Source organism: Dendrobates tinctorius, unplaced genomic scaffold, assembly GCF_039654945.1.
Source record: "Dendrobates tinctorius isolate UK_male_01 unplaced genomic scaffold, ASM3965494v1 ptg000028l, whole genome shotgun sequence".
Lineage (NCBI taxonomy): Eukaryota > Metazoa > Chordata > Amphibia > Anura > Dendrobatidae > Dendrobates > Dendrobates tinctorius.
The window spans coordinates 84,646,241-84,661,422 of NW_027361696.1; the positions used below are offsets into that span (position 1 = coordinate 84,646,241).

Below are 15,182 nucleotides of genomic sequence, written 5' to 3' on the forward strand. Positions count from 1 at the left end.
ATTTTTTATTCTTTTACAATACTGTATATCTGCCTCCAACCCTACCTGCAAGACAAGAAAAATACCTTTAATTTAATTACCTGCGGTCCGATCTGAGGAGGTGTTGCTGGTCTTGGCCCAGCACCTTCTTTCTTCTTGTGATGCCGGCCTACTTTTTGGTTCATGTGGGTAACGTGACCCTACGTCATCCACAAAGTACCCCTGACTTCACGGTCCTGCGAAGACATACCTCTCTGCCCTGATGAGGGCCAAGTGCAGAGTAAAGTACTACAGTGCGCAGGCTTTGGGAAAGGTCAAAGAGTCCCGGCGCATGTGCACTACAGTACTAAACTCTGCCCTAGTCCGAGAAGATAAGTACGCCTGCGCAGGAGTGCGATGCTGGGAATGTAGATAACGTAGGGACGCGTCATCCACGCGAAGCAAGAAGAAGGACGGCATCGCAAGGAGAAATAAAGCACCGGACCAAGACCAGCGACACCCCTTGGACTGGACCACTCTGCAGGTAATTATAATAAAAGGTCTTTTTCTTATTTAACAGGTCGGGTTGGGGGCAGATATACAGCATTATAGAATGCTGTATATCAGATCTGAAAGGTTGTGGTCTTATCTAACATGGGCCAAACCTGGTGACAGGTTCCTTTTAAGGTATTTAATCCTCTGCTGTTTATGGGATTTTTGGTCCAGTGGGCCATCAGCTCTCAGCTTTCTTTGTATTAGTGTGCATACAGAGGTAGCTGTCAGTCACTGATAGGACTGCCCACTCGACTAAAAATCCCAGAAATAGCAGAGTTTTGAATAATTATAACACAGGTTCTAGTTAATCTTTTCTCACACAGCTATATATCAATCTGCTCAGCTACCCCTGCTCTATTACATGGGGCCTGCAGATTTCATGGTGACAGTTTTACTTTAAACCATCTCTTTGGTAAATGTTTTCAAAGATTCCTGGGGAAGGTATCCATTGGAACGAAAGGACTCTTTATAGAAAGTGTGTAACATAAAATTAGTCTCTTCTACTGACCTAATAATCAACAGGGCCTTCATTTTCTAGGCAGAGAGACTAGAATGCAGGTAAACATTGGTTGTTGAGCAGTGGAAGAGAAGTCGAGGTGTTATAGAAAAGATCTTAAGAGACATTACTGATTAGGAATGCAGCTGTCAAGTGAGTGAGTGGAAATATGTTGATAGTAGCATGTAAGGTTGGTCCATGGAGAGTCATGCCATGGATCTATTGACCTTTGGTAGATTTGCCAGACATAGTTTATCAATATCAGTTTAGGTTTTTCTTGAAAATGTGTATTACTATATAGCAGAAGATAAATAACCTGCTGTAAATAAGACTGTTCATGCAACAAATTAAGATTTGCCCATGCGTGAAAACACAGTAATAGTTACATTAGAATCCAAGTAATGGAAAGTGGCCATAAATGGGACAGTGTTAGCACCTTCAGAGATTGCTTTTTGTCTTTTCCCCTTTGGGTCATCTCCTGTTTTCTTGTTTTTTTTTTTAAACTGCAGATCACTGTACATAACACTGACCATTATGGCAGAGACCGACTGCCATATAATTCTTGCAAGGATCGCTTCGTAAAGACTGGCTGTCTGTTCTCTTTACCTGAGCTTGACAGCTGCATAGAAATACACCACACTGTCATGCTCAGGTCAGGAGAGGTTCCGGGTGAGTCCGTACAGTGTGATGCAATCCTCACATGAGTTATATGGCAGTCTGTTTTTGCCCTTAGTAGGACTCTGAATCCTCCATATTGTTGACATGAAATACACACTCATGGCTATAACCTTAGGTGACTGCAACTAAGAAAATTGCCTTGAGAAACAGTTATTCACTAACGAACGATTTATTACATATTGCAGACAATCTGTTGGGGCATTGCGGAAGATTGCATCAGCTAGAGAAGTATCACAATACTTTGGGCAAAGCTATGTGGAACTACCATAGTCTGTATTGAAGCAGAATCAGGAAATGCAGTAGACATTTTGTGGTGAATCTGGATAGTGATAGAACATCACAGCTTATCTGTTATTCACCTGCCCTGGTTCCAGCTGCAAGACTTACTCCCTTCTATGGGCACATTCCTGTGCAGTAGCCCACACCAGGTTTCTCAGCTAACCCGATGAACTCCTATGATGTAACCCTAGGACTTTTAAAGGGAACCTGTCATGTAAAAAAACTGGGGGTTAATCTGCAGGTTAATAGCCTTCTAAAGCTGCCCAGCATCCACCTTGAGAATCCTGTCTGTCGGGAGGAAATACACTTTATTCCGCTCAGCAGCCTCAGCCTCAATGACAGCTCCCCACAGTTCCCCAACCCTCTCTTTGCAAGGACGCTAACATACTCACCGCTCTGGCCACAGCAGCGTCCTCATGGTCCTCTGCTTTGCAATGCTCCTCCTAGGCAAGCCCGGCCCTGTGGCACAGTGGGTCCACGAACCACGTGCACCACCTGCGAGTATGACACAGACTTTCGGTCATTGGGCTGGGCCGATGCAGCTTCAGTCATCGTTCAGTGTATATTGTGTTCACAGTTATAATTGTGCCCTCAGCACTGAGTGACAGCAGCTTCATTATGCATTGAGCAAAGGTCAAAGCTGTGCCGATCCACCCTTCTGACTAAAAGCCCGAAGCTGCTGGGAGGAATACAGTTAAATTCCTCCCAACAGCGGGTCTCTAAGTGCAGGTGCCAAGTAGCTTCACAACACTATTAACCTGCAGGTTATCCCCGTATCTTCAGGTGTATAGCATTTTTCTTTACATGACAAGGTTCACTTTAAGACCATTTCATGAAGAGGTCAGTTGAATTGGTATTAAGTAGCATTGTTCACTTGCCCTGCTTGTCAGGAGTTTGCTTCTGGTTCACTTGGCTTAGCTCCAGCCAGAAGTCAAATTGTGAACCTCTGTTACTTCAGACTTTCATGCTACACCAAGCATTAATTTCAAGCTCAGTCCAGTTTACAAAGTTTTGAACACACCTACCTCTCGGCACACAAGTTACCAACGCCTTGCAACTGTTCTTGGCCTCTACCATCAAGGTAACACATCTCTTCAAGCAAGTTTACAGTTTGCCTAAACATTACTGCTTTCCTACAGTTAATCATTTTCTTGCTACAAGTCCCAGATTGTTATGTATGGACATAATAAAGAGTTCAATTTTGAACCTAATCTACAGTGATAGTGTGTGTGTGTGTGTGTGTGTATACTGTATGTGTATACTGTACATTGAAACTCTCATAGTTTTAAGCCTATGTGAAACTGTAGCACCTTCATCTCTGCCTGTGTGGGTGAACAGGAATAGTGTCAGCAGACAGAAATATTGTACGCTCTGGAGCTGGGACTATCGGGGCTGTCACCGCTGTTGCAGGGGGATGACTTGCCTGACTTGCCTGGGCGGGAAGAGCATGAGCACCTGACTGAAGGGGGCGTGGGGGACTTAAAAAGAACGGAATGCGGGAAGGGGAGAGACTTGGCGGGAAGGCGACTGCAGAGCAGAACGAAGGTTGACTCCCTCTCCTCAACTACCGCCACTGACGCCAGCCCTTTTCAGACTGTTTCTCCCTCGAGTACTGTATCCAGTGCCTCCCCACGTACGGGACCCGTAACGGGTATTGCAGCCGACTTACCGACCTTTCCTGGATGCTGTGATTCTGTACGAGGCCTTGTCACACCTGCGGCCTGTACGACATCATGCTCCCGGCGTGTCGTGTCATGCTTCCACAACCCACAGCAGGAACTTTATCCCAAGTTCAATGGACCCAAGTTCAACGACCCCAAGTTCAACGACCCCAAGACCAACAGATCTGGGTACTTCGGCACGGTCAGGAGACAGTGCATCTCGTTTTTATGCCACAGAGCCAAAGACTTTGTTCACGGACTGCGACGCCGTCGGGAACTGTTCCAACCGATCTCCAATAAGATCTTCGATCGATATTAAAGAGCAGCAGTCACAGCCACTAATTTGCATCACATCTATTGGTCTGCCTTTTATTGGTGAGTGATATGTTATATATACTCTACATGCCAAAACTGTATACTTATTCTATCCATGCATATTTTAGAGTGGGTTGTTTCTCTATTTGGTTTTTATCATTGTTTATTTTCTATAGTCCTATAGCGCAGGTCAATTTGTTTATTTTCGCTATTTTATGTAGTTTGGGCTGACACCGACCCTTATTTGACCTTAGCAGCTGAGGACGCAGTTCTCCTTTTTTGCCGGTACGTGCTTGTGTGATTTTTTTGTTCTTTTATCATATTCAATAATCGCTTTAGTAAAGTTTGTTAACCCCTTCTCTGCCTACGGCTGTTCACTGCATCCGACAAACCTCTTACACCTGCAGTCCCTCTCTTCCTGAAGAGACATCAGCATACTCACCGCCAAGGCTCCCGTCCTGCTTCTTCCTGGTCTGCTGCTGCCCAGGGTGCATGCACTCCTAGCAGGTCTCCAGGCACTGTGCTGGAGGTCTCTTACTATTTAATCCACCGCCTCCAACATGGAGGTGCCTATGCAATGTTGTGAGTTTGTTCCTAACACGCTTGTCAGTTCTCAGGTCCCTGTACTAGCAGCTCAGTCTGCTGCACCCACCAGTGCTTCCTTCAACGGCAGCAGAGCAAGCTGCACCCACCAGTGCTTCCTTCAACGGCAGCAGAGCAAGCTGCACCCGCCAGTGCTCACCTCAACGGCAGCAAAGCCAGCTGCACCCGCCAGTGCTCACCTCAACGGCAGCAGAGCAAGCTGCACCCGCCAGTGCTCACCTCAACGGCAGCAGAACAAGCTGCACCCGCCAGTGCTCACCTCAAGGGCAGCAGAGCAAGCTACACCCGCCAGTGCTCACCTCAACGGCAGCAGAGCAAGCTGCACCCGCCAGTGCTCACCTCAACGGCAGCAGAGCAAGCTGCACCCGCCAGTGCTCACCTCAACGGCAGCAGAGCAAGCTGCACCCGCCAGTGCTCACCTCAACGGCAGCAGACCAAGCTGCACCCGCCAGTGCTTACCTCAACGGCAGCAGAGCAAGCTGCACCCGCCAGTGCTCACCTCAACGGCAGCAGAGCAAGCTGCACCCACCAGTGCTCACCTCAACGGCAGCAGAGCAAGCTGCACCCGCCAGTGCTCACCTCAACAGCAGCAGAGCAAGCTGCACCCGCCAGTGCTCACCTCAACGGCAGCAGAGCAAGCTGCACCCGCCAGTGCTCACCTCAACGGCAGCAGAGCCAGCTGCACCCACCAGTGCTCATCTCAATAGTATCAGAACCAGCTGCACCCACCAGTGCTCATCTCAATAGCATCAGAGCCAGCTGCACCCACCAGTGCTCATCTCAATAGCAGCAGAGCCAGCTGCACCTGCCCATGCTCACCTCAAAGGCAGCAGAGCCAGCTGCACCCGCCCGTGCTCTCCTCATTGGCAGCAGAGCCAACTGGAACCGCCAGTGCTCACCTCAATGGCAGCAGAGCCAGTTGAACCCGCTAGTGCTCACCTCAACAGCAGCAGAGTCAGTTGCACCTACCAGTGCTCATCTCAATGGCAACACAGCCAGCTGCACCCGCCCGTGCTCACCTCAACGGCAGCAGAGCCAGCTGCACCCGTCAGTGCTCATCTATCCGCTAGACTGTCCTGTCTACACCTGCGGTTCCTGTCATCTTCTCTGCCTGCCTGCATCTGTTGGACATTTCCCTAGGCCATTCCAGCTATCCGCTCCTAGGGGTCAGCTGCCATCTACCCAAGGTCAGTCCTGGAGTAGCACCTGGATCACCTCCCTTGTCTCTCCACAGACTGCGGTGTCGTTAGTTGCTGCGTGTCCTTGGTCGGACTTGGTGAGGCTCCTAGTCATGCCTCTCCAGGTCTTCCTTGGGCTTTGGTACAGTGGTTCCACCACCCAGCCTGTTACAGAAACATGTAGTATAACAGAGATGTTAGGGTACGTGCACATGGTGCAGATTCTGCTGCGGATCCGCAGCGTTTCTGCAGCTGCGGGTCCGCAGCAAATTTGGTGCGTTGTACAGTACCATTGTTTTCAATGGTAAACTGGAAAACGCAGTGCACATGCTGCGGATTTTTCCGTGCGGTCTTGCTGCGGTTTACAATCCGCAGCATGTCAATTCTTTTGTGCAGAAACGATGCGGTTTCACACCTCATCCATTATGAGGTGTAAAACCGCAGTCAAATCCGCAGATAAAGTCCTGCGGATGTATCTGCGGATTTCACTCCAAAATCCGCAGAGCCAAAAAACTCCGTGTGCACATAGCCTAATGATGATACAATGAATAATTATAAAAAAAAGAGGAGCCAGCGCCGCTTAAGGATAGAACACATACCATAAAGTGCATATGCACATAATATCTAACTGTATTCAAAATGAGATATTTGGCAAAAAAATTGATCAATTCAATTGAGCCACCCCGCCGTGCCAAGGCAATCTCATGTGGGGGGTCCTACTCTACGTTTTTAATAAATACTGTGCCATACGGCCTCCTAAATACAATAAAAGCAAGACCACACACACAGCAGCCCCACCCTGCCCCAAGCTTTATTTAATTGTGCACCTGTGTTTGAACCTGCATCGCCCTTCATCTATGTTCCCTGGTTGGGCAATGTGTGGAGGCTAAACCTGACATGTCTACATTCAGACTTGGTTGGCCTTCATCTGCACTTGCTTTATCTGGCTTCATGGGAGCGATCAAGATATGCTCAGGTACGGATTGCACTTAATGTGGTCTTGCTTTTAATGTATTTAGGAGGCCATATGGCACAGTGTTTATTAAAAATGTATAGTAGGACCCCCCACATGAGATTGCCTTGGCGCGGCGGGGTGGCTCAATTGAATTGATCAATTTTTTTGCCAAATATCTCATTTTGAATACAGTTAGATATTATGTGCATATGCACTTCATGCTATGCGTTCTATCCTTAAGCGGCGCTGGCTTCTCACTTTTTTTTTGAATGAATAATTATAGGTAACCTCTTGGAATGGATAGCTATAGATAATAAAGCAAAAAATAGTAGAAAAGAGCGGCACTCACCGGGTAGTGTGGTCAAGGCTTTATTATAAAAGCATATCAGCGGGAGAATGGGTGCAAAAAGGAGATAGCAACGACGATCGCTTCGCGCTGCAAAGGCGCTTCCACAGGTTACATGGTCACAGCTCACCATGTAACCTGTGGAAGCACCTTTGCAGCGCGAAACGATCGTCGTTGCTATCTCCATTTTGCACCCATTCTCCTGCTGATATGCTTTTATAATAAAGCCTTGACCACACTACCCGGTGAGTGCCGCTCTTTTCTACTATTTTTTGCTATGTGGATTAGCCTATTTTCCATGAATGTGCACCTAAGGGTGTGTGCACACGCTGCGGATTCTGCCGCAGCAGTTTTTGCTGAGGTGTACAGTACCATAATATCCTATGGATATTAAAAACCGCAGTGCAGACGGTGCGGATTTTTCCGCGCGGTTTTCCTGCGGTTTCTAAACCGCAGAAAGAATTGACATGTCAATTCTTTCTGCGGATTCCGCTGCAGTTTGCCATCTCCATTGTGGAGATGAAAAACCGCAGGTCTTTTGACCTGCAGATTTACCTGCGGATTTTACAAAATCCGCGCGGCCAAATCCACACCCCAATCCGCAGCGTGTGCACGTACCCTAAGGGTAAAACAGTTGTATTGCCGGCTGCGTCTCTTTTATACACGTATGATGGTTCGGATGTGTGGACTATTGTGATGGTGCTCGCCTTCTATTTCTGGATTTTCTATAGATAATAAAACACAAATAATAAAAGATTATTCAGTCTGAAAAATCTATTAATTTTAAAAGCACCAATAGAACATGAATCTGTCATTCTTTACAAAGGTCCTTAAACTAACAAAACCTTCATGGATGAGGATAATGACCAGATCTGATGAATACAACCATTCAATACTCCTATAGAAAGAAATTCAGTTTGAAATAAAGACAAAACGTAACTCACTGAATTTTAGGTATTGACATCAACCTCCGTCTGAGCTAATGAAACATGCAGTCAGTATAGGGTAAATCACTTTGTGCTGTTCCCTGGTGGGGCCATCACATATGTTATTGTGTATATTATTGAATGTACACGATCATACTTCTCCTCCGTAAAGAGGGCTACACAGAGGAAGCATAAAAAAAGGAAGTGGCTATATTATTTATCAATGTTAGTGTGTGTCTGAGATCATTAATAAAAGCAGACTCCTGATGAGAGGGTGAGGGATGAAGCCCTTAGGGCTTTTTCCATTCATTGATTTCTCTTCCCCTCCAACTTCATTATCCAGGAAGCGAATACAGAGATAGTGTTAAAACAAGGTAAGGTACATGAGAATAAAGATGCCGTGTTCATAATAGTTTTCTAGGCAAATTAAATATTCAACAATTGCCCAATAAACTTTTATCAAAATCTTTTTGAACTGTAATTCTTCACTTATAAAGCAGGGTATCAGAATAATTCAGCCACTGCCCCACAAAAGCAAATATTTAGGAAATAGTTTATGGCAGACTGTGTTTTAGAAAAATGTACGGCTATGTGGACATTTTTCATTTTTTTTTAACCCCTTCACCCCCAAGGGTGGTTTGCACAATCATGACCGGGCCAATTTTTACAATTCTGACCACTGTACCTTTATGAGGTCATAACTCTGGAACGCTTCTATGGATCCCGGTGATTCTGACATTGTTTTCTCGTGACATATTGTACTTCATGTTAGTGGTAAAATTTCATTCAAATAACGCGTTTATGTGAAAAAAATGGAAATTTGGCAAAAATTTTGAAAATTTCGCAATTTTCCAACTTTGAATTTTTATGCCCTTAAATCACAGAGATACGGCACACAAAAAACTTGATAACTAACATTTCCCACATGTTTACTTTACATCAGCACAATTTTGGAACCAAAATTTTTTTTTTGTTAGGAAGTTATAAGGGTTAAAAGTTGACCAGCGATTTCTCATTTTTACAACACCATTTTATTTTTAGGACCACATCACATTTGAAGCCACTTTGAGGGGTCTATATGATAGAAAATACCCAAAAGTGACACCATTCTAAAAACTGCACCCCTTAAGGTGCTCAAAACCACATTCAAGAAGTTTATTAACCCTTTAGGTGCGTCACAGAAATTTTTTTGAATATTTAAAAAAAAATGAACATCTAACTTTTTTTCACAAAAAAAATACTTCAGGTTCAATTTTTTTTATTTTACCAAGGGTAACAGGAGAAATTGGACTGCAAAAGTTATTGTGCAATTTGTCCTGAGTACGCTGATACCTGATTTGTGGGGGGGAACAACTGTTTCGGCGCATGGCAGAGCTCAGAATGGAAGGAGCGCCGTTTGACTTTTTCAATGCAAAATTGGCTGGAATTCAGATCGGACGCCATGTCACGTTTGGAGAGTCCCTGATGTACCTAAACAGTGGAAACCCCCTACAAGTGACCCCATTTTGGAAACTAGACCCCCCAAGGAACTTATCTAGATATGTGGTGAGAACTTTGAACCCACAAGGGCTTTACAGAAGTTTATAACGTACAGCGGTACAATTAAAAAATCATATTTTTTCCACAAAAATGATCTTTTCACCCTCAATTCTTATTTTTCCAAGGGTAACAGCACCCTAAAAGTTATTGTGCAATTTGTCCTGAGTATGCTGATACCCCACATGTGGGGGTAAACCACTATTTGGGCGCATGGCAGAGCTCGGAAGGGAAGCAGCGCCATTTGACGTTTTTGGCTGTAATTGAGATCGGACATCACGTCGCGATTGGAAAACCCCTGATGTACCTAAACAGTGGAAACCCCCCACAAATGACACCATTTTGGAAACTAGACCCCCTAAGGAACTTATCTAGATTTGTGGTGAGAACTTTGAACCCCCCAGTGCTTCACAGAAGTTTATAACGCCCGGGCGTGAAAATAAAAAAAATTCGTATTTTTTTCCACAAACATGATCTTTTAGTCACCATTTTTTTTATTTTCCCAAGGGTAACAGGAGAAATTGGACCCCAAAAGTTGTTGTCCAATTTGTCCTGAGTATGCTGATACCCCATATGTGGGAGAAAACTACTGTATGGACACACGTCGGGGATCGGAAGGGAAGTAGTGACGTTTTGGAATGCAGACATTGATGGAATGGTCTGCGGGTGTCATGTTGCCTTTGGAGAGCCCCTAATGTACCTAAACAGTGGAAACCCCCCACAAATGACCCCATTTTGGACACTAGACCCCCCCACGGAACTTATCTAGATGTGTGGTGAGCACTTTGAACCCCCAAGTGCTTCACAGAAGTTTATAATGCTCGGACGTGAAAATAAAAAAATCATTTTTTTCCACAGAAATGATATTTTTACCCCCAATTTTTTAATTTCCTAAGGGTAACAGGAGAAATTGGACCCCAAAAATTGTTTTGCAATTTGTCCTGAGTAGGCTGATACCCTACATGTGGGGGTAAAACACTGTTTGGGCGCATGGCAGAGCTTGGAAGGGAAGGAGCACCATATGACTTTTTCAACTCAGAATTGGCTGGGCACTGTTGTGCCCAAACAGTGGAAACCCCCAATTCTAACTCCAACCCGAACCCCAACACACCCCTAACCCTAATCTCAGCCCTAGCCCTAACCCTAGCCCTAACCCTAACCCTAGCCCTAACCCTAATGGAAAAATGGAAATAAATACATTTTTTTAATTTTCTTATTTTTCCCTAACTAAGGGGGTGATAACGGGGGGGTTTGATTTACTATTTATGGCGGTTTTTATTTTTGGCAGCTGTCGCACGCTAAAAGACGCTTTTTATTGTAAAAATAGTTTTTGCATCACCACATATTGAGAACTATAATTTTTCCGTATTTTGACCCACCGAGTCATGTGAGGTCTTATTTTTTGCGGGACGAGTTGACGTTTTTATTGGTACCATTTTCGGGCACGTGACATTTTTTGATCGCTTTTTATTCCGATTTTTGGGACGCAGAATGAACAAAAACCAGCGTTTCATGAATTTCTTTTGGGGGAGTGCGTTTACACCGTTCCGTGTGCGGTAAAATTGATAAAGCGGTTTTATTCTTCGGGTCAGTACGGTTACAGCGATACCTCATTTAGGTCGTTTTTTATGTTTTGTCGGTTTTATGCAATGAAAACTATTTTATATAAAAAATAATTATTTTTGCATCGCTTTATTCTGCGAGCTATAACTTTTTTATTTTTTCACTGATGATGCTGTGTCACAGCTCGTTTTTTGCGGGACAAGATGACGTTTTCAGCGGTACCATGGATATTTATATTCGTCTTTTTGATCGCGCGTTATTACACTTTTTGTTTGGCGGTATGATAATAAATCATTATTTTTTGCTTCGTTTTTTTTATTTTTTAAGGGGTTCGCTAAAGGGGTTAACTAATGGGACAGTTTTATAGGGCGGGTCGTTACGGACGCGGCGATACCTAATATGTGTACTTTTATTGTTTTGGTTTTTTTTTATTTTAAAAAAATGAATTTATTGGGGAATATTTTTTTTTTTTTTTTTTTTTTTTACTAATTTATTTGGCGATTTTTTTTTTTAAAATTATTTTTACACTTTTCTTAATATTTTTTTTACTTTATTACATAGTCCCAGGTGGGACATCACTGTCCTGTGACAGATCGCTGATCTGTCACATCACAGATCACTGTGACAGATCAGCAATCTGTCACAGGCATTGAAGAAGACTTCCTCTTGCCTGCGCTTTGCAGGCACTGAGGAAGCCAGCTTCCTCCAGGCCCCCGAAGGCCCCCGTCGCCATCTTGGATTCGGGGGCCTGGAGGAAAGGAGCCCCCCGCAGCAGCGCTGCACATTGCGCTGCCGTGGGGGGCTCAGGGAAGCACAGAGGGAGCCCCCTCCCTGCCGATGCTTCCCTTTAACTCCCGGTACACCGCGATCATGTTTGATCGCGGTGTGCAAGGGGTTAACGTGTCGGGGGCGGTCCGTGACCGCCCCTGACACATTGTGCCGGGTGTCAGCTGTGATAATCAGCTGACACCCGGCCGCGATCAGCGGCGCTCACCACGTGGGCGCCGCTGATCGCGGTAGACGTACTATCCCGTCCATGGGCATAGGGGCCCGGGTCCCATGGACGGGATAGTACGTCGGTTGTCAGGAAGGGGTTAAGCACGGATTTGGTGCGGAAAATAAGCAGCTTTTTACTGGACCATCAATGTGAATGATATTTCTGACATTCATTTTCCTTGCGTTTTTGCTGCAGATTTCACCCATCCTAATAAATGGGAGAACACCATCTTGAAAAATGATCAGAGCCAGGCAAGATAGCTGCCAGCCAAACGATCGGACAGCTGTCTATAGTGTATGGGGACTTTAGTCAATTTCTTGTTTAGCTCGCTGATCTTATAAGATTTTATAACAAGTCTGAAAAATTAAAGATTATAACATCTACATGACAGTAATACATCACCACTACCACCGTCAATACAGTAATATATCACCACAATCACTGCCAGTATAGTAATGCATCACCAGAACCTACATCAGTACATGAATACATTGCCAAGCTTAGTACAGCAATCAATTGTAGTGTCAGGTCAGCTCCATATACATTTATATCACATTAATCTACACCTGCTAGTATGCCCTTAAGAATTGTAGGCAGATGCTTGAACTTGTTGTTAGCAGCCACCATCAGACTGCGGACCATATAGGAAACACAGTACTGCCTGGTCCTAGGCAGGAGCTTTATTAAACATTTAAAGAGTAACTGAACTTTGGGAAGATATCTTATGTGTGTTAGGTCCATTAATTCTCATCAGATTGGTGTTAGTCTGAAGTTGGCTCAGTGTGGAGAAGAGGCATCATGCGGTCATACCTAACAACCATCAATTTCTCAAAAGACCGGACTATGACTTTTTACCCACTGGATCCACTCTGCATTGCAGTCTCCTGAGCTGCGGTCTTCTAGGAGGTCTTTGTTTAGCTACTGATGGGTGCCTCAGAACTGGATGACCCACCATTCTGCTCAGATTTGGCATAAAACATAAAAAAAAATCCCAAAAGTTTAGAAATTCTTTAAAAAAGATATCTCAAGTTTGAAAGTTATTCCCTGTCCATGGGAAAGGGAATAACTTTCTGAACACTGTGGGTCCAAGTGCGGTGATTCCCACCGTTTGTGAGGACCAAGCATCTGAAGAGCCCCAGTTGAATGGAGCAGATGTATCTGCACTCAGTACTCGACCTCTGCTCCATTTCTCTGAAACACTGGGGGTTCGACCAACTGGGGAGTGGATAACTATCCAACTTAAAACAACCCCTTTAAGAAGCATTAAAGGATTTGTCGGTCTAAAACTACAAATCTGCATTCTCTCTTTGTGACTGTAGACTTGTGAATTCTCACATCACGCACTGTTGTGAGGATTCTCTGGTGTTAGTCGGGAACAGTGGTCATGTTAAGCTTACTGAAAGGGAGTCTGTCACCCCAAAATGACAATTAGACTACATTAAAGTTTTATTTATAGGGGACAAAGCCCCTACTAAACAAATACCAGGTATATACATTTGTGTGTAATATTTGCTGAAAAAGAGACATTTATTTATTATGCAAATAAAGACACTTTTGTGCACCCTTGGCGTGGCCTAAGCCTTGGCGCACCGTTATGACTGAACATTTCAAAATTAAAGGAAACCTATCACCAGGGTTTCCCCATATAAAGTACGGCCGTCAAGTGCACTGCCAAACTTTGCTCTGCCCTCGGCATGGCAGAAAGAAGTGCGCCTGTTGAGGAGTGCAATGGAGGACACCGTGTGGATGACATAGGATGCATCATTCACACGAAGCAGGGAAGGAGGACCTCGACTGTAAGAATGAAGGAGGCGTTAGATCAAGACCAGATACTCCCATTGGACTGGACAGTGACGTTTGTGGATATAATAAAAGCTATTTTTTGTGCCTTGCATGGGAGATTAGGGACATATAAACAGCTTACCAGAATGCTGTAATGCAGGGCTGCCCGCCATACTTTATATGGGGAAAACCTGGTGACAGGTTCCCTTTAAAGCCAGTCCCTTGTCTTGATCTATTGGTAAGAGCAAGCACAGTCTAAAGGCCCCGTCACACACACACAGCGATATCGGCAGTGAGATCGCTGATTTTGTGACGCCACAGCGATCTCGCCAGCAATATCGCTGTGTGTGACATGTATCAGCGAATGGCCCCCCTGCCAGGTATCGCTGATCGTGCTCGAACGTCCTGGGCCATTTTTTGATCGTTGGTCTCCCGCTGGCCAGCGCACATCGCTGCATGTGACAGCGAGAGACCCACGATCAGCGACGATGGACGCTGGTTTCCAAGGTAAACAACGGGTGTCCAAGAGCCGCGTGGCTCTTAGATACCCGCTGTTTACATTGGAAACCAGCTTGCTCGCTGGTCCTGATCGCTGGTGGGTCTGTCTGTGACAGCTCACCAGCGATCAGCTAACTATGTCCCAGCAATCCCATCCACGTCGGATCGTTGGTGGGATCGCTGGGACATTGATATATGTAATGGGGCCTTAACATCAGTTCACCTGTCTGCGCTTGCCTATCCATATTGGAGGTATCATAACTATAAGATTATTATTTTGTTTCTCCCACCAAAAACAATCACCTAGCCATTTTCTAACCCATAATCCCATCCCTATAGTCAGTTGATGCACACTTAGGCAATGTGAACCTATTCAGGTGTTTTACACCAGAAAACTTCATGCATATGTATCGGTGCCCAGAGTGGTAGCCATGGGCGAGTGTCCGGAGTCCGACATCCCGACATGTTACAGAAAACAGGGACCTGCTTCAGGTGTGTGTGCTGCTATTGTGACTGTGGACCCCTCCTGACTACGCTGATCCACAATGCTTAGCATGGTCGTTATCCCCTGCAACCCCAAGAATGGAAGACCACAACAGTCTACAAAAATAAATTCACCTTTACTGTTCATTTTAGTCATCAACAAGGCACAGCAGGAGATGCAGACATCTTTGTTTGGGTGACAGAGCAGTGACATTTATTCAACGAACATTTTCAGTGCACAGTTGAAGAAACTTCTCACTTGCAGAATTAGGGACTTGCAAGCTTCATAGAAAGCTATTACTCTTTAGCTGCTCTTTTCCTGTGCTCACTATCCCCACTTTTCAGGAATCACAAACATGAACTGCCTGTAATT

General features: G+C 45.0%; 1 protein-coding gene across 1 annotated transcript in view; it reads left to right on the plus strand.

Annotated features, from left to right (window-relative positions):
* Positions 1 to 6,558: 6,558 nt before the first annotated feature.
* Positions 6,559 to 15,182, plus strand: part of KCNJ14 (potassium inwardly rectifying channel subfamily J member 14) — a 99,760-nt gene continuing 91,136 nt past the window's right edge. Inside the window, exon 1 of the mRNA XM_073569899.1 lies at positions 6,559 to 6,699. The gene's annotated coding sequence lies outside the window, so the exon portion shown is untranslated. The remainder of the gene's footprint in view (positions 6,700 to 15,182) is intronic.